General features: G+C 39.8%; 2 non-coding genes across 2 annotated transcripts; one reads left to right on the forward strand and one right to left on the reverse strand.

Annotated features, from left to right (window-relative positions):
* Positions 1-14,986: 14,986 nt before the first annotated feature.
* trnak-uuu (transfer RNA lysine (anticodon UUU)) lies at positions 14,987-15,059 on the reverse strand. The gene has a single exon. It is a non-coding gene; the product is annotated as a tRNA-Lys (tRNA).
* Positions 15,060-18,227: 3,168 nt separating this feature from the next.
* trnat-cgu (transfer RNA threonine (anticodon CGU)) lies at positions 18,228-18,299 on the forward strand. Its single transcript has one exon. It is a non-coding gene; the product is annotated as a tRNA-Thr (tRNA).
* Positions 18,300-19,769: the final 1,470 nt, after the last annotated feature.

Here is a 19,769-nt window from a genome sequence, read left to right on the forward strand (position 1 = left end):
ATGTATGCAGATGCATTCGCTGGTTTTAGAACTTTGCTGTACTTCCTGAATCATTTTCAGTGTTAAAAAGTGGGTGTAGATTATTCTTTCACGCTAGGACGTACATGTGTTTGATTTTCGTTTCACTGATTCTCATTGAATATTTGGGAATTAACGACGAAAGAATCATTTGCCTCGGAAAGCAAAAGGTTTGGTTCTCAACGATATTGAAGACACGCCCATGTAGAGCAGCGTGTGATGATTTGTACTATAAAAGACCAAGTGCTCAAAGTGACGTCTGCGATTACCGTTTAGACTTTTCATCTTGGGCGCACTTTTAGAAAGCAAAGATAGAGCAGTTTTGTTGAATCACTCTACAGTCGCTGTCAGCTGAGTGGCGCAGCGGAAGCGTGCTGGGTCCATAACCCAGCGATCGATGGATCGAAACCATCCTCTGCTATGTGCACTTTATGCACGATTGATAAGCACACCATCAGTTTAATGAAGTGCATTAAAACTGATTTTTTCTCTCGTGCGTATGCAAGCTTCACACTTACGGTACTCTTTCATCTTTACCAATAACAGATGCCCAAACGTATCTTTGGTTGTTCTGCGATCCTTCATAGTTTCCTCAATTCCTTCAAATGAACATCCATATCAAAGCAATTATGTACATATATATATTACAATTAAGGTACATATTAAAAATATCAACGCACATTTGTATAATGCTCATTTAATAATGATTGTCAAGGATGGTCAAGTTCTCCAACAAATCTGTGTTCTAATTTTAAAATATTTTTGCTAAGGATACAACGGGTGTATAAATGAATTCTCCCAACAGCAGTTAAAGAAAAATTCCACACGTGAAGATGGTTTTCTTGGACATTGACTTAGGTACTTAATTGTTTACTTGTTGTAGTTCCACACGAGTAAAACACGAAGATTTCCTGCAACATTCAAGAGGGTTTGCAAAGAAATCCCTTCAATTTTTACCAGAGATTATGTTTACATCATCACAATCTGAAGCGCGTCCCTGAGTGCGTTTGACCCACCAGCCCTTTGTATAACAGCTGCACAGGGACACATTCCTGTTGCTTTTCACAACTCACATGTTTGTAGTTAAAGAAAATAAAATACTGTCATTTTCCTGCCAGCTGGCAGTATTTCTTCTGCACTGACCAAGAGTAACCAAGAACTTCATTTAATCTTTCGCAGGCTGTAATCTACAGAAAAGGGAGTGAATACATGTACAGTATTAAGCTAAATCAAGCCGACGGAGATGCACTGCTGTTGTTTTTCTCCACTTTTCGTTAAAAGGAGAAAAAATCACTGGCATTTTTTTGCAGCATTTCTTCTGTCCTGATAAGCAAGATTTGTATTTTATCTTTCAGAAGTTGTATGAATTTCTTGAAGTTCAGAAACAACTTGTTACAGAAAAGAAATGAACACTTGCTTCAAAGTAAATCAAGACGTATGTCTCTTTCGCTGTGTGTGCTCTTATCTGTCCATCTCTCTCTCCTCTTCTCTCACTCTGGTAGTCTGTGCAGAGTATCTGAAGGGGATGTAACACCACTTGGCAAAGAAGAAAAATTCTCAGAGGCAGAATAAAAAATCATTATTCTCTTCTCAGTCAGATTCACAGCTTAGACTCACACTCAGACTGAAGCTCAACTCCATAGTGATCTATATCCTGAAAAACCTAAACCAGAGGGCATTCAGGCAATCAGTGCTGCTACATAAATAATATCAGACAGAACAGCCTGGACTCAGGTCACATCTCCCCCTTTTCTCCTTCCTCACAGCCGCTTAGAGACATAAAAGAGCTCCTGGTTCTCCTCTCTGTGAACTGGGCTCAGGGGTCACTGATCTGGCAGTTGTGGGCTCTGTTCCAGGTCGGAAGCAAGAAGGTTCTATTAACGCTTTCCAGGACTTCCAGCCCTTCAGTATTACTTTCTTTACTGTATATCAGGCTCCAAACATGTTTTTTAAGTGTTTTATAACACAAGTGAGTGTGGAATTATCTTTGTATTTATGTAATAAACACCAGTATGGACACTCTGATCAGTATATTGATTATTAGTAGCCAAAGGCCGATGGTTGTGACTAAAATAGTGACCAGTTGACCAGTCTGTAGCTCTGAGCAGTGGGACTCAGATCACACAGAAGAAGACCTGTCTGTGTGTGATTCTACACCAGCCCTGGGATTCAGCTGCTCTCACAAGTGTCTCACAGACAGTCTTATAAATGTACAATTAGATGAAGTCTTGTAACAGTTATACAGTTAATTTAAATCATCAGACTACCTATAGAGCTGAGAGCTGGGTGGAAATAAAACCAGGATACACGTTTTAACCTCCAGGAACATGAGTCTGATCCTCCTGGCTTCTATACTCTGATGATTCGTGTAAAACCCTTGAAAGCGCTTATTTCAGGGACTTGTGCTCGTTCTCTATTGCTCCACACGGGTACACTTTGTAACACATTAATCTGTGAAGTAAACGCTTTTCTTTTTGCAACATTTCGAGTACCTCTGGCATTCATGAAAAAGACACTCAAAAGCAGCAGAGACGCGCTCTGCTCTGTCAGAATAAGCGCTGTGACGTCACAGACACCAGCCAGAGCGCTGGGATCAGAGAGAGAGACCGCGGGAGGTGCACGGAGCGCACAGAGAAGAGCTATTGATCACTTATCTATCGACAACCAATTATTTAAACTGAAGAACCGTAGAAAAATCGATTAACTTCACCGATTGGTGAGTACTGATTCATTTCTTGACCCTGTTTAAGTATCTAGAAAACAGTTAATAAAGACTGTATCGACCAATTACCATAATGCTAGTATTTATGTAATATTAGTGATACTTACAGTGTTAGGGTCAGAGTATTAACACTCATCATCATGTTAGTTTTCATGAGAGTATTACTGTTATTATAAGTATTATTAGTCTAGTAGTAGTTTTTGTCAGTGTTAGTAACAATGATAATGTAAGTTTTGGTGATAGTGTTACTGTTGTAATATTAGCAGTACCTGCATTAGTGTTAGTTATAGTGTATCTGTACCTAAGAGTGTATGCGGTGCCTATGTCCGTATATAGTGTCTATTTGTGTATCTGTGAGTCTGTGAGTGTATACAGATGCAGCTATTCAAAGTGCGCGATACAGACACGTACCGCAGGTGGCATCGCGCAGCGTGACGCAAGATGACGCGTGGCACCGCAGTACGTGATTGGTTGACCGACAGGGGCACTCGTGGTCCGTTGGTCTGTCGTAGAAAGACTTACAGTAAACGTCTTTGCTGTGCCCGTTGTAGATATTGAATTTTACCACTGAAGGGAAATCTTAGTAGCTGAGCATAAAAAGAATAGGAGCATACTGTAACGCGTGTGAAGGCCATAAACGATATTAATTTTGGAACATAAACATACAGTATATACAGTAGCTGGTCTTGGTACTTTAAAGAAAAAAATACACACCAGTATTCCATTTCTCCCTAAACATTTTAAGCTTCGAAGTCTTTAACTAACGTGATACCGGAGTCAACAAGCATACTTTTAGAATTTGATTAATAGGGAATAGAATATGGAATCGCGTATCTAAAGAATTTAATAACGGTATGATTATATTCGTGTACTGCGACAGGGCTGTGTAGGGCTGTTTCGCCTCCCTGTTCATGCGAGTTGTCTTGTAGCCTACTGGTCTACGTGCCTGGCTAACAACTCATAGGTTGTGTGTTCAAATCCAGCTGGTGCTGGACTTCTCTTTTAACAAACATTTCTTCGAAAAAATAGAATAGCGATATCATGGACAATCAACTGACTTTTATATTTCAAAATATCGCAACATGATCGATTCTAAGTCATTTTTGATAACAATCAACAAACAAACAAACATTTCTTTGAAAAAATGAGACGTTTCCCTTGGTCAGAGCTATAAATATATAATATATAAATAAGTTAAATTTAACTAGCATGTAAAATAGCGTGTGAAAAAGTGGTAGTTTTAAGCTTTTCTGCTAATATAATATGGAATCGCGTATCTAAAGAATTTAATAACGATATGATTATATTCGTGTACTGCGACAGGGCTGTGTAGGGCTGTTTCGCCTCCCTGTTCACGTGAGTTGTCCTGTAGCCTACTGGTCTATGTGCCTGGTTAACAACTCATAGGTTGTGTGTTCAAATCCAGCTGGTGCTGGACTTCTCTTTTAACATACATTTCTTCGAAAAAATAGAATAGCGATATCATGGACAATCATCTGACTTTTATATTTCAAAATATCGCAACATGATCGATTCTAAGTCATTTTTGATAACAATGAATAGTCACCTTCTTCCCTTCTGACAACGGTCCCTGCTTCTGTTTCCTGCTTCTATTGTGTGTGTGTGTGTGCAACAGAGTAAATTTTTATAGGAGAAATGGAGGCTGGACAGTATGCGTTACAATATAAACATTTATATTGATTTAAATCGTGTTCTGATTTAAATCGCAAACGCGTGTTTAATTATATGTGTTTTTTAATCATAATCAGGCTAATGCAACATAAGTTGATACAGTATCTTTGTCTTCTAGGTATCTTAATAAACTTTCAGCATAGCTTTCTACCCGTTTAGATTTATATTTCTTGGGATTTTGGGATCAAACGTGGAAGGATTAGATTGTAATACGTTTTAGAAAAGTGTAACCTATACCTGCTCAGACTGTACGCCTTCCTAAACTAGTGTCCTGCCCTTCCCCGCGCACCCCAGCCGGGCGCTCTTCGGCCTTTGCCCGGGACGAATGTATATTTTGATATTTACACCCGGCGCGGCACCGAGGGAGCGTCTGCATTTATAACTTAGTTTTTAAAATTAGTCAAGCAATATGAAGCATCTCCTTTTACTTTTAAGTCCCTTAAATACATTGAGCACAGCTTTCTCACCACTTAAGATTACTTTTTTGGTATCATACTTACACAAAGCAGAAACTTTCCGATGACATACGGTACAAGTGGAAAGATTACAGATTTTAATCGTCTTTAATTTTGTTACGTTATACGTTTTAGGAACGTTTCATCTAAACAAACACCACAAAACTATTCTCGATTGTATTTCTGAATGTTATGTTACACCTACAGTAGTTCACTGCTTTAAATACATCAAATTAAGAATGTTAGGTGTAGCACTTTAGATCTTTTTTTCTGAACCAGTGAAAATCTGATCATGTTCCTCTATAACAATAATAAAAAACTTTATTTTACATATCACCTTTAAAAGTGGCATCTCAAAGCAATACAGTAGATCGAAAAACAGTTAAAAGGGACCAAAGTAAATACCAGACAAACGCAAACGCGTTTTTAATAAAATGCTTTTATTCATTCAGCAGGGAGTGAGAGGGACATCCAGCAGAGAGAGACACACACACCGGTTTTCATTGACAAAAAGTAATTGTTTTTTTTACATGTTTTGTTTGTGGACAGACTGTCCACAAATGTGAGACTGTCTTTCTCAGACTTACATTCCCGAATGTCCCCCGCCCCGGTCAAAAATCCTAGGAAGAACACGAAACAGCCTGTTAATAAAATTGTTACAATTTTGTTCGGTCAGTTCTTCCTCCCAGAATTTATAGATCGCATCGATCAGTTCCTGCTTTGTGGTGGGCTTAGCGGTTTTCCGAACGTAGTCTTTCAACGAATGCCAAGCCATCTCTATCGGATTTAGATCTGGGGATTCGGCTGGAGTTTTCACCCAGTTCACTCCTTCTGCTATAAGCCTCGCCCTTGCTGCTGTGTGTTTCGGATCGTTGTCTTGAAAGAGACGGTGCCTTGATCCAAACTGCTCCCTGATATATGGGGCAGCATGCTGTGTGACCACGACGTCCTCGAAGAATACATGGTCCATAATTCCTTCAAAAATAAGAAGTGGTCCCGGGCCTCTTCTAGATATACCCCCCCAGATGTGAACCTTCAGTGGATGTTTGGGCTTTGGCTTGTCCACATATCTCCCCTTTTTACAAAATGCCATTGTTGAAAACTGTTCCAGAGCCACTGTTGTTTCGTCGGTAAAAAGTACATCCTGAAATGCCTCCCCCTGTTCAATCCATTGGAGAGCTTGCTTGAGTCTTTCCTCTTTGTTTTTTAGCCTTATCATGGGGCATGTGTTGGTTTTTCTGTATCTCCATCCAAGCCTCCTGTGTACTCTTCTTATCGATGTCGGGCTAATATTCGCACCGAGGTCAGCCCATAGCCGTCTTTGGACTTGCATCGCCGGTAGCTCATCATTTTCATCAGTCAGTTTGTCGATAGCTCGCACAATAGGACTTGAAAAAAAGAGATCAACAGTTAGTTTTAAAAATAATGTGCGTAGTTGTATTTACATGCAAGAAAGGTATTTTTAGAAATTTATTTACCTTTGAATCGTCCTCGGTTTAGATTCTCTTTGCCTCCTCTCCCCTTTATAATGCTGTCTCACTGTGCTTTCAGAAACGAAGATGTCCATCGAAGCCAACTGCTGTACAATGTCCCGTGTTGACTTCCCGTTTCTTTTCATCTTCATTATTTGGTGTGAGAGAGTCTTCGTGATTTTGGCCATTGTCCGTCTCCTTACCAAAGCGATACAGTGGTGCAGCTTGAATTCTGTACCTATATACTGTATGGTATGGTACAGATAAACCTTACACCATACCGATGAGCTAATGCCAGGGAAAGACACTCCTATTTTATTTAAAACACAATACGCCAGGAAATGTGTCTGATGCATTAGCAAGTTAAAACAATTGGGTCGAAAACCTGGGCGTAACACCATTTCCTTTTTCTGATCACTCGCTTTCTGGATACACATCTCACCTGTCCTGTTCTTTGTTTTCCTGGTTTGCTGATTATGCCTGCTGCGGTCCACTCCTACCCTCACACCTAAAGAATACTATTTTAAATTTCTTGGCGCAGTTCATTAACCCTTGTATGTGCTGTCCGCGCCCAAAATGCAATTTAAAAAAAGTCAAAAACCGCGCTCAAAATGCAATTTAGAGCTTAATAGGAGACACTCCACAGGCATTCACAACAGCAACATATGAAACGTTTATTTTTTAATCGCGTATCTAAGGAAATCTCAGTATTTCAAATAGAGAAAAAAGACCTGACTGACAAGCCGATACATACTCTTAGAGTTTGATTAATAGGGAATATAATACAAAAATATAGTACTAAAAAAGGTACTACCACTTTTAAAGGTGATATGTAAAATAAAGGTTTTTATTATTGTTATAGAGAAACATGATCAGATTTTCCCTGGTTCAGAAAAAAAGATCTAAAGTGCTACACATAACTTTCTTAATTCGATGTATTTAAAACAGTGAACTACTGCAGGTGTAACATAACATTCAGAAATACAATAGAGAATAGTTTTGTGGTGTTTGTTTAGATGAAACGTTCCTAAAACGTATAACGTAACAAAATTAAAGACGATTAAAATCTGTAATCTTTCCACTTGTACCGTATGTCATCGGAAAGTTTCTGCTTTGTGTAAGGATGATACCAAAAAAGTAATCTTAAGTGGTGAGAAAGCTGTGCTCAATGTATTTAAGGGACTTAAAAGTAAAAGGAGATGCTTCATATTGCTTGACTAATTTTAAAAACTAAGTTATAAATGCAGACGCTCCCTCGGTGCCGCGCCGGGTGTAAATATCAAAATATACATTCGTCCCGGGCACAGGCCGAAGAGCGCCCGGCTGGGGTGCGCGGGGAAGGGCAGGACACTAGTTTAGGAAGGCGTACAGTCTGGGCAGGTATAGGTTACACTTTTCTAAAACGTATTACAATCTAATCCTTCCACGTTTGATCCCAAAATCCCAAGAAATATAAATCTAAACGGGTAGAAAGCTATGCTGAAAGTTTATTAAGATACCTAGAAGACAAAGATACTGTATCAACTTATGTTGCATTAGCCTGATTATGATTAAAAAACACATATAATTAAACACGCGTTTGCGATTTAAATCAGAACACGATTTAAATCAATATAAATGTTTATATTGTAACGCATACTGTCCAGCCTCCATTTCTCCTATAAAAATTTACTCTGTTGCACACACACACACACAATAGAAGCAGGAAACAGAAGCAGGGACCGTTGTCAGAATTGAAGAAGGTGACTATTCATTGTTATCAAAAATGACTTAGAATCGATCATGTTGCGATATTTTGAAATATAAAAGTCAGATGATTGTCCATGATATCGCTATTCTATTTTTTCGAAGAAATGTTTGTTAAAAGAAAAGTCCAGCACCAGCTGGATTTGAACACACAACCTGCGAGGTGTTAGCCAGGCACGTAGACCAGTAGGCTACAGGACAACTCGCATGAACAGGGAGGCGAAACAGCCCTACACAGCACACGAATATAATCATATCGTTATTAAATTCTTTAGATACGCGATTCCATATTATATTAGCAGAAAAGCTTAAAACTACCACTTTTTCACACGCTATTTCACATGCTAGTTAAATACTTCAATGCTTAAAATCGTTAGGGAGAAATGGAATACCGGTGTGTATTTTTCCTTTAAAGTACCGATTCCTGGAATCTGACTGGCTGACACCCTTCTGAAGTGGTTCCATGAAATCTGGTATACGGAAAAGAAAGCATTGATAAAAAAAAGCCTGGATTCTCATGTATCTCATACAAGTATCTTTTAATACAGTCTTTGCTGTGCTCTTGAGGATCCTTGTGGTATTTTGAGCTCTAGTTAAATAATAAGTGTCGCATTTTAAATCATTTTCGTAGTTAGAAATTATGAAACGCCCTGTTAAAAGCAAGGGAGTTTTTATGCCCGTTGAAGTAAAACAAAATGCCTGACAAAGTATGGCTTGGACAGATTCCAAGTGCTTGTACAAATGTGCTAAAGAAATTATACTTTGAGTATACAGCTTGTCCAAAGTCATCCATTATTAATACTATTAGTAATATCTTCGGTAAAGGCTTTGATGCATAAATATTTCTGATAAAGGTAGGTTGTGTACTTTTGTCCAACTGAGCAATCTTGCTTTCATAAAATATACCAACATTTTAATGACTGAAGATTAACATGCTGTAATACACAGTTCAAAATTAAAGGCTCAAATGCTATACATGAGAGGTTAAGCTCCCCCTGGCGGTTTTACAAGGTGACGCCGGATAGTTTCCGGCAGAGCGTCAAATGACGCGCGATTAACCACGTGACACTGCGTGACACCGCGTGATACCGCGACACGCCCACCGGGGTATGCCATGAAATACCTCACCTAGTGTCTTATTGTGTGTATAAATGTGTGATGTGTCTGTGAGTGTAAATGTGTGTGAGAGTGTAGGTGTACAGTATATCTATCAGTGTGTGTGAATGTGTGTGTAGGTGGGCTTGGGTTCCACTGATGTGTCTGACAGAAGTGACCCATCAACAGGTGTTGAGTTCCAGAGCCGCTTGCAAATAAAAAGACTTTCTAGAGTCCAGGCCAACGTCCAGAGAGCTGTGAGTTCTCTGTTTTTATCAGTATTAGTAATAATGACAGAAGTAATTCCCACGCAAATGATTATTAACCAAAACAGACGTCAGAAAATATCGCCTTTGCAATGATGTCACTCCTCTTCTTCATGAATTTTCTTTAATGACAGGACATTTCTCTGTCTGAGTGCCAGCTGCGAATAGTGTGACAAGCCATTTCTTTCCAATATTTTCTAGTTCAGTTATTTATCACATACAAAATATTATTCTCATTAAGAATATTTTACCTGCAAAGTCACAGTGAAACTACTATGGCGAATGAAGTTTTTATGGGTGGAAAACGTTCAAAAGACTTAATGCTCTAGGGAAGGCTTGAACATACAACCTCATTATAACTCCACTGTGCACAGCTACATGCATACCACACACTGAACAACTGTGCCACTGGACCTCTCTAAGGCAGGCTCCTACACCAATTGTAAAACTGGCACAAACGTAGGTCGAAACACGGGGTTTTGGCTGTGGATACATCTCCACATGGGGGAAAGGGACAGTAAAATTGTAAGGAAAATAAAAGAGAAGAAACTGAAATATACAGTATGTGCTCACTGTAATGTAGGAAGAGGTGGTCAACAAGCAAAACAGCTTTGCGGATAATGTGAAGTAACATTGTTTTGTCAGTTAGCCCACGAATTGTGCTTCATGTGCCTTAAGCTGTGCAATTTGTATGGTTGTTGAATGAGATTGGTTTCTTCACAAGCCCGGTCAGTTGCCAGATGAGAGCTTGCCGATGAACTCCTTCATGAAGACTTTCTTTAAGATTATTACACCTTTCATTGTCAAGTCGCTTCCTTTGCATACAATAGTATCACCAACACTAAGAGAAAGGATGAGAAATGGCATTTATCAAGTGATTGAAGTGTTTGTTTGACTGAGGATCCTTGTGTGCTGAACTGTGTAGTGCAGTAAAAGAGAAGGTTTGTGTCACTCAAGACTGTAACAGAACAGACTGTACGTGGATAAATGTGACAAGAACACATCGAACTTTTTCCATATGTGAAGGAAAATGCTAAAGAGCCTGAAAACTTTTTAAAATGTAAGTTCGCGTGCTTTATATACTGTATATTCTTTACTTCACTTTATATACTTGGGGCGGAGCAGTGCCTCTGTGGCTAAGGATCTGCGCCTGTGGTTGGAAGGTTGCTCGTTCCAATCCCTCTGCTGGCAGAGGAATCCTACTCTGTTGAGCCCCTGAGCAAGGCCCTTAACCCCAACTGCTCCAGGGCACCATACAATAGCAGAACCTGTGCTCTGACCCCAGGCTCCCTCCTTATTTGTGTGCCTCATGGAGAGCAAGCTGGGGTATGCAAAAAGATAATTCCTAATGCAATAAATTGTAAAGGGTTAATAAAGTGATGTTATCATTATTATTATTCCTTACAGCAGAGCAAACAAATTGTTACAAAAAACACCAGCTAATGTCCACCAGCGGAATTAACATTAATATACTGTAACGTGCTGTTACTTGGGAGTGTTAACCTACAGATAAATTAAACAAATTGCATTTATAGCTCTAAAGAGGTTAACATAGACGTCTGTAACATATCTTTTCAGTTCATTGCTGTTCCTCTGACTTGGCGAGCCTTTGGAATTTTAAAACAGCTTTTTGCTTGCCTCTCATGTGGTCTGTGTACCAGTCCATTAAGAGCTGCACTATCACTGTGTCGTGTGTGGTCCTACACAACTACACAGCTATCTACTGGAGTTGTCTTCTGTCCATTGCAGTTGAGAACAGATTTAATACGAAGCTGCGCAGAAATTTCTGTGGCAAATATCGCTGCAGAACTAGCCCGTGCACAACAACAAAGAGAAAAAGAAATACCACAGGGTTGCCCATAAGAGGGAAAAATAGAAATCAATTGTTCAAACAATTACAACACTCTTCCTCTTACAGTGGTCTCATGTTATTTTTCTTGCCATGAGAACAGTGGGATTGTTCAACTGTATTGTTCCCCAAATGGTTGAATAATAATAATAATGATAATAATAGTGGTGGTAGCTGATCGTTCTTGTCCGTGGCCGAGTGACCTGTGTGAATACAGTATGTTGATTTATTCTCCTCAAGGCATCTCTTTAGCAATTCAAAGAGCGTGGGTTTTAACCCATTCAGTGCTTATTTCAACTAACCCCATGTTCCTTTTTCTAGGTCTTCAAATAGTTTACAATGTAGAGGTATCTTTAGTAATAAGAAAAAAGTTGCACCTCGGAGATTCATCTCACAAAAGCAAAGACTTCTTAAAGTGCACTTATGAGCTGTAGAACCTGAAGGAGTTCTCTCTCCTAGATATTAAACGTGCAGATAATGAAATCAGTGATTTACGATTTCGTCAACCTTCCAGTAAATACATCTAAGACATGTAACAAACACATTGTTCAGCTCCAGTGGTGCAATTGGTCAGTGCACAGTACTTATACAGCAGTACATAGTGGAGTCATGCTAAGGCTGTGAGTTCAAGCCTGTGGCAGTTTTGCCTGTGATTTCAGCTGCAGAAACTTTCTGTTGGATTTCGGTTGGTTCTTCTGTAACTTTTTCCGCTCGATGGAGCTTTATTAATGCAGGCACACCTGCTTCCTCTGCATTTTATTTTATCACTGCTCATAAACCAACATACTGCAGACACCTCTTATACTGTCACTGCTTGTGGGCCACATGTTCCTGCAGTCAGCCTACTATACCACGCTCATGCGTGTCTAGAAACATTACTGCTCTAGTACAGGAGCGAAAGACTAAACGAAATCACACCCACTTTTAAAAAATCACGTTTGACAAACCATAGGATGACAAATATGGGATTCTTTGGTTGTTTGAGTACATAAATCAAAGACACTGCGTTCAGCATATTCACATCAGGCACTCGGACAGAGATAAACCCAGAGAAAATCTTCTCACATTTTAATCTGTAACTGCAGGATTCAACAAATTGTTAATTATCTCAACTTCACTTACAATTTTTAAACAATTTACAAAGCCCACAGTGGATGACATTTGGTTCCGGCACACATCAGTTGCTTGGAATATCATTGTAATATTTAATTTGCTTTCCCGTCACACCACTTTTATTAATAATGAAGTTTATCAATACACGTTTATTTAAAACATGCCATTTATACAGTTTCTTTCTGTCTTTATTAGGAGCTGTATCACAGCTAATCCATGTAAAGCCTTCAGTATGTGATAGTGAGAGTTCAGTTATCCCAGGGAGTGAAGAGAACTGAAATTTAGTAAATACATACTTTAATAGAGTGTAAATCTTCAAAGTGTTCTGTCACTTCAAAAGCAAATTACAGGAGCAGGGATTGAACCCACATAGACATTTGCTCAGTAGGTCTTAAGTCCAACACCTTAACCACTCAACTATCTTGGTCAACGGTTTCACCTGTTCAATTGCTCAGCAATTATTCACCTAAAAAAATATAACTTTAATCAATTTCTCAGCCATCCCGGGTTCACCTTTCCAGTTCTGTGTTACACAATTCATTTAATATATTTGTTAATTTAATATATTAATTTAATATATTTGTTATATTTTTGAATGGAATGGGACTGTACACTGGTGGTTCCCAGGGGAAAACAGGGTTATTGAGCCATTGGGTATTGAGAATAAATTGGGTGGGTGAATGTAACCATGCGGTAAAGTAAAACAGTCTTCTTAGATGATGCGCTACAGATGCAGCCCCTGAAAGTATATAAGACTTACATTTATAGTACTGCTGACACAAATGGAGCCTCTACATCAGACCGAAATAGCGATGTGTTCGCTTAGTTGTGCGTAGGATCTCCTCATGAATCTGTCTCATTGATCAGTGGAAATAGAAGCCATTATAATATGATACATGTTCACCTTCAACCCCGCAGCTGTCGGACGTGCTTGTTTTGGTACTATTTGCAATGAGCACCGAATTAAGAGTTAGGTGTCCATACTGGTATCTTTTAAACTGTGAGGGACATTGGGTTATATACAAACGGGACAGAGACACAGTAATAATCCTATATTAACGTGTTCTGCATTTTAATTTACTGATCGGTTTGTGCTAATTATAACCACAACAATACCCCTGTGTCCTGAGCACCACACTGAGCACACGTTAAGCTGGTTCTCTGACTTTGTTCAGCACGACTGCTTGTTGCAGTTGAGCTCAGAGCTGGAGATGATCTCCATATTCTACTGCACTAACTAGTCCGAAACTTAGTACACAGTACACACTTTCTAAATGAAGTCAGGTTGTTAAAAAATTAAACCAGCGCCCTGTCAAAGAAACGTACCCCGGTCTCTCGCGCGACAAGCGAGGTTACTCAGCACTGTACTAACGAGGAGCGCTTGGCCGCATCTGAGTGTGAGCTCAGTTTACTGTCAGCAGACATTTCCTCTTTTCCAAAGACGTTTTCACCTGCTCTCAGCTTTTTAAAGACGATCATAAACGCTCAAGAAGTAATTCATGTCAGTTTGAAGTCTGTTTCTGTTGTCTCAGCTCTTGATAAAGAAAAGCCGTGCGTGGGAGACTCCCTCTCTGAAGAAGTTTGCCGTCACCCTGCGAGGGAGAAGAGCCATCAATCACCGAGGCAACCACTGAGACAGTTAACATTGAACACGTGAAATCCGAGATGTTGTGATATTTTTTCCCGCTTAAGGCTTCTATCGTTTCTACTCTAACGAGAAAGACCTCTTTATTAGAAGTGAGATTTTAACAAACGTCTCCAGGGGTAACTGCGACCTGAACGCAACGCCTTAGACCACCAGCCGTCTTGCCTGTGGTACTTATAATGAAGTATATATTTTATTTCTACTCGTTGATAAGAAAAGTGAAATCATGTAATTAGGGATATGTCTTTTTTTCATGGGGAAAACTAGCCCGAGCAAATGTAAAGTTTAGAGCAGCGCTCAATAAAAATAATCAGAAACCGAAAGCGCTTCTTATACGGATCAGTATATTCCAATACCACTGGTTCTGCAGAAGAAATAAGAAAAGCCGAACTCAAAGCACTGTTTTGCCATTACGGCTACTCCATCTGCAGCTGCTTTAAGATTACTCACACTGTGTTGCCATTAAGGCTACCTAGTTAAAAAAAAACTTATCGTCACCTTTTTGAACGTGATTGTTAGACACCCGTTAAATCTCAACCGAGGTTTCTTGAGAGATCGTTCAGCGAGCGAGTAATAAAAAACTACTTCGCTTCTAACCTCTGCTGTCGCTGTAAACTCGGACGTGATGTTCTGCAGATGTGCAGTGTGCCTTTCCTCTCGTCGTATTCAAGAGCACTCACTGTGTGAGCTCCTCACTGCGTGTTCTGTACTCTACTGTGATTTAATTTAGATGATTACGTGGAGTAGAGTGACAAGATCTACTTGAACATTTTCGGTTTGTGAAATGAAACACTAAATACACTACTGTAAATACAAGTAATGGACATTTAAAATAACCACAGTACAGCTAGAAGAGTGAAAGATAAAAGACTATTTAGAATGACATTCACAATAGACTTAAGAACAGCACAACCGCCCGAACAGAGACTTGAACCCTGGGCCCTCAGATTAAAAGTCTGATGCTCTACCGACTGAGCTATCCGGGCTCTGAAAGAAAGTCAACACTGTCGAGATCCTCGCAAGTCACGTGTCTCTTGTGCCGAAGAGCAGTCATACCTGACCCGTCTGGAATGACCACTGACAGACTTTATCCAGAAGCGACGGCACCACTCCCAGTAGAATGAGATGGCACCACTCCCAGTAGAATGAGTGAGAAATACAGCATGACATGGGTAGTTAAGGGGCTCCCACAATCCATCTTTCCTCACATTACTGATTTTTTTCAATAGCATTTTGACCTATTTTCACATTCAGATTTTTTTCACATTTAATAAAATCTTTTAATCAACAACATTAAAAAGAAAACAAATGGAACATTTTTTGGAACAATAATTAAAAAAAAACTTTCAATGCCTTGGTTGTATACGTGTGCACAACCTTTATAAAGGGAGTTGCAACAGTGCTGAAATCTAAAGAGCATTTCTGTAGAGAAAACAGCATTTTTTCTGCCTTGATGTTAAGCTTAGGGAGCCTGTCTTTTAGAAATTCTATTTCTTAACACCTTGCACAGCCTCTCGACAGACTAACAAATATTTTTTGGAGAAATTGGCTCACACACCGGAAGACACTAACGTTTATCTACGTTAGAGTATGTGAATAACAGTTTAACCGAAAAAGTTTGCAATTGTGATTTTGTTAAAATTCAATAAATCGTCTATCAACAGTTAGAAATTATTAAGAAATTGTTTTATTTCATAAACTATAAGACAATTAAGAGAGTTTATAGGTCATATCCGTCGCTTATGTTCTTTTAACTCTAGCGTTCAGGATCCAAACCCAGGTGCGGACGGTTGTGTTTCTTGAATCTCTTGTAATCATCAAAAGTCGATGTGTAGTCCTTCAGTACTTTCTCGAGTTGTGCCATGGATATTTTATACGATCCATACTTGTCATGCTCTTTTTCATTTTCCTTAACAAACGGAAAAAAGTTCAAAGTGTGTTTATGGCTGTGCTTCACATATACACGAGAGCACTTGTAACAGTACAGGACACGCAGTGAGGAGTTCGTGAAGCTTTCAGTTTAGTGCGGAGTTCAGAAGGAGGATTCGCTCGCTGAATGATCTCTCAGGAAATCCCGGGTGGGATTCAACAGGTGTTTTCTGCAACAGCCACGACAAGTGTGAAGCAATCTCTGGATTTCTTGAATTTGAACTAAATTATTAGTTCAAGTAATTTAGGATTTAACAGTACTAAATGAGGTACATTTAAAACAGCAGCGCAACTCTCTAGCACGTCGAGTGTGCCTGCATTTGATTGTGTAAACCTGGCTCTCTCTGAACACGAGCAAAGAGTTCTCACTCAACAGAAAATTGCCATGTGAGTACTGTAATATAAAGCACCTGGAGGTGGCAAGGATTGAACCTGGGACCTCATACATGCGATGCGCTCTACCACTGAGCTACATCCCCGATGCGAATACTTATGGAACAGACTTAGAGATGTGCAGAGAATGCCTGCAGTTTCCCACTTTCGCGTTTCCTCTACTGAAGAGTAAATTCATGGGAATGAAGAAATAAGGAAGGAAAAATAATCGCATCGAAGCTTCAAGAGACTGGGCAAAAATTAATCTGTTATTTTTGTATCCAGTCACACGTGCGACGATGGTTGATTCCCAGACGGGAGAGAGCTTTTTTTCTACCTCCTTACTCGACTGTCTTTCAATTCTGTTTTAATTGAAAGCTTTTTGCATCTTTTAAGTGCTCTTAATTAAACTATGCATAGAAAAACAGCAGTACTGGTGATTTTCATGGACTGACGCACACTTGTTCTGTACAACTCGAGTGATAAAGCCCTGTCTGCAAATATTGTAGAAGAACGTAAAAGGGTGAAACAACGCCCCAACCACAGGAATGGTAACAGGAAGGATCGTGTTGTTATGTGATAAGTCCGTTTGAGATGTCTTGTCGATGCACACAGGCGGTAGAGCTGAATAATTTACTTTTAGTGGTGTATTTAAACAAAGATGGAACATGTTATTTCTGTACCAGGAAGAAAGGAGCAGACTTTAACTTTAAGAGGCAAAAACGACACCTTATCAAAGCTAATATTAATTAAAATGACATCACAACAAAAGAGTGGAGCCTTGAGTGAATAAAATTAGTTTTCATTGGACGTCTGTGTCTCCATAACTTTGTAGGTGAAAGAGAGGATTGTGATAATTTGCAGGTGCTTCTCGGAAGTGCGTTGGTGGTACAGGCGCCTTCCAAATAATTGAGTCGGGTGTGAATCCCAGCCAGTGCAAACCCAAATCTTTTCAAGATAATCTGTGATCCGCTAACACATCTTTTGAAACACTACGACAGGTAACACCCCGTGTGAAACATCATGAGCATCTGTTAAACCTCTCTACCTGCCCGTTCCTCACACAGACATGACAAGGGTCTAAAGGGACATTTTGAGCCGTAGAAACATTTTGTCATTCCGTACTTTCCAGTGCAGTCAGGCCAGTTCCACTTCAACTGCGCCCGACAACGGAGGTCGTTTTGAAAACAACGAGAGTAAAGGGACACTGCACGTCTGCAGAACATCACGTCCGAGTTTAAGGACAGCAACATCAGAGACTGGAAGCTAGGGAGTTTCAGGTCTGTGTTTTTATGATAGGTTCAAGAAAGTCTGAATACCTTTGCAAGAAGTATTTCAGAATCCCAGTCAAATCCAGTACGAATGCCGCATAGATCTGCATTGTACAATTAGAATACTGTTTTTCCGTTGAATCAAACACGCCTTATAAAGCATTTCTAAAACAGGAGAGATCGTTAGGGAATGCGTCTTCCTGTAAAAATAAAATGACTTCAAGGGCACTATAAGCAGAGGTGTGAAAGCCTGCTCCACAGAAGAACTATAGCCAGAGATGCCAAAGAGGTCGAGATTTTCACCAAGTGAGAGAAAGCATCTCAGAAAACGAAGTTGCGGTCGTTTCCACACATCATAACACCACTAGGTCAGACCACAAGAGCTGAAGAGCTGCTGTCGTGAGTAACGCGGCCGAGCGCTCTAAGGAGCTGGCTTAAACCTCCAGTCTCTTCAGGAGCATCTGTTGGAGTCACACTGCTCCTTGTTAAGAATCCCTTTTATTGTTGTTGCTGCCTCCAGGCGATGTAAACCAGATTCAGAAAAAAATAATTTGAACAACATTATTCCTCTGTTTGCGCGAAGGCGTGGTGGCCAAGTGGTAAGGCGTCGGTCTCGTAAACCGAGGGTTTTGGGTTCAAACCCCACCTGTGCCTGTTTCATTTGTCACTACTTCCCTTTAGTTTCAAAGTCTTCAAAAAACTCGCAATGTAGGAGTCTCAATAGTAAGAGAACATAACTGTCGCATACCGTTTCCACGATGTATTCAGCGACGCGAATGAAATATTTTAGTGCTGGCTCAAATGCAAGGAATTTCAGAAAAACCTGGAAAAGAAACGCTTGCAGTAAATGACAAATTTAAAGCGTGTAGTCAGTATGAACAGAACAACGCAATGCTCTGTAAAACGATCTGAAGCCGCAATTACTCTTTTATCCGGGCAGTTCATTCCGATACGATGTTTCCGCAGAATAAATGAAATGCCGAACTCCAAACATGTTGTTGCCATTATTGTTACTCCTGCTGCTGTAGTTTTAAGCTTTAATCAGTGGGTATGTAATGTTGTAAAGGGGCTGGACTACTTTGTTCAGTCCAAATTCCATTATGTGAATTTATGCTTTTTTAATATAAGCATTAACAATACAATGCGTGCTCAAAAACCATTACTTATTAGCTTAAGAAGCGGCAGTGTTTTGACAAAGTGTGGTATTCGAACAGTAAATGCTGAAGTGTTTAATACTTGCTTGTGAGCAGATCTCCCTCGATTTAGACAAACTCTTGTTTGGCCGATGATTTCAGATCAAAATCTGAATCGAGTGGAAAGAAAGCTGAATTACGCAAAGGTCATATAAGGCACTGGGTATCACTCTTACGCCATCAGGTCATGCTAGGAGGATTGGGGGGATCAAATTGACACAGAGGGACCCAATGTGGGGGCTGAACCCACAGTTCTGAGATTAAGAGATTCATGCTCTATTGACTGCGCCTATATAACTCTTGTGCTACAGCAGTAATGTTTCTGGGTGTGGATGGACATGACATAATAGGCTGACAGCAGGAACACGTGGCCCACAGGCAGTGACAGTATCGCTATCACATTTGGCTGCAGTATATTGTGTTGAGAGCAGCAATAACTTTCCTGCAGAGATGGGAGTGCCTTTAATACAGCTCTTTCAATCGGACAGAGTAACAGGAACGGACCAAAAGTTTCTGCTGTGGATCCATCTCCACGTGGGGGAAAGAGACAATAAAATAGCGATGAAGAAACAGAAAGAATTGTGCTCGCTGCAAAGTAGGAAAGAAAGAGGTGTTAGGACACGTAAAACAGCTTGGCGATAATTTGCAGCGACAGTTTTATGTTATTTAGTACACAGATTTCTCTTCATGTTCCTTAAGATGTGTAATTTGTATGGTGGTTGTGTGAGAACAGTTTATTCTAAAGTCCTGTCAATTAACAGTGGAGAGCTACCTGGTGCACGTCTTCAAGAAGACTCTCTTTAAGGCGATTAGAAGTTTCTCGAACAAATCTGCGTCATATTTTTAAAATAGTTTAGCTAATGAGCAACGAGAGTATAAATGAATTCTCCCACCCTCCATTCGAAGATAAAACTCCATGTGCGAGTCGAAG

Source organism: Atractosteus spatula, chromosome 10 (assembly GCF_055471065.1).
Source record: "Atractosteus spatula isolate fAtrSpa1 chromosome 10, fAtrSpa1.hap1, whole genome shotgun sequence".
Taxonomy (NCBI): Eukaryota; Metazoa; Chordata; class Actinopteri; order Semionotiformes; family Lepisosteidae; genus Atractosteus; species Atractosteus spatula.